This window comes from Heliangelus exortis, chromosome 14, assembly GCF_036169615.1.
Source record: "Heliangelus exortis chromosome 14, bHelExo1.hap1, whole genome shotgun sequence".
Taxonomy (NCBI): Eukaryota; Metazoa; Chordata; class Aves; order Apodiformes; family Trochilidae; genus Heliangelus; species Heliangelus exortis.
The window spans coordinates 5,734,349-5,735,353 of NC_092435.1; positions in this window are offsets into that span (position 1 = coordinate 5,734,349).

The following is a 1,005-nucleotide window of genomic DNA, read 5'->3' on the forward strand; positions in this document are numbered from 1 at the left end:
TATTTGCATATCTGTTCTTTTTCTGCAAGTATAACTTTAAACTGTCATTTTAATTGCATAAATGCAGTGTTTTCTGTTGAAGTTACAGGCCCATGAAAATTCAGGAGAGAAGTGAGAACATATAGTTACCACTTACCCAGTGGTAACTCTCTGTATCTGTGTACTCTGAACTTTGTGTAATGGGTAAGTTGCTTTGCATTTACCACTAGTTACTAATGTGAAGTGGCTGACTCACTGAAGGTTTCCATTCTCACCTTTTCTGAAGGTTTCCATTCTCACCTTTTTCCTTTTTTTTTTTTTTTCTCCTGTTTCAAGAACAAATTCATTTAGACTGAGAGACCAAGGGAACATAGAATGTAGTACAGTTACACTGCAGAGGAGGAGCTACACCCAGGATGCACTTTAGAATCATAGAAGTGTAGTGTAAGAGATCAACAAAACAACACAAAATAAAAACTGTTGCTTTTGTCCAAATTCATGACTGCCTAGAGTGAGACAGCAAAACCTTTCAGTGTTCCCTAGGGATCAAGAAGTGTGCTGGGAAGACTTTGTAGGAGGAAGGGTATTATCAGCTTGTTGATGGAAGATACTTTTTTTTCCCTAAAAACAGCTGTATGCTCTTAAGTCATCATCTTAAACCAGTCAATGTAATGAGCATGGTAACTGGTTACTATGACCTGAGTCAGCCCAGACTTCTGTGTTAGGAAAGAAATGTCATGCATCATCTTCAAGTAGGAGCTGCCAAGTGATCTGGTCTTGTTGAAGTGTAATTGCTGATCCTGTCACTCCACACCCATCTTTGCAAAGGTTTTCTGCAGAGGTTAATTGAAGGCTTCTCTGATCAAAGTTGATGTTGGGAGCAGTCGTTCCACATGGCCTTTGATGCCATGGAAATAATTACTGGATTTACATGTATGGATTTACATTTACTGTATTTGCTGTGTGTTTTCTGTTTTAATTTAGTCATCTAGGGTCTTCTGAAGGAACTGCAGGATATTGTTGAGG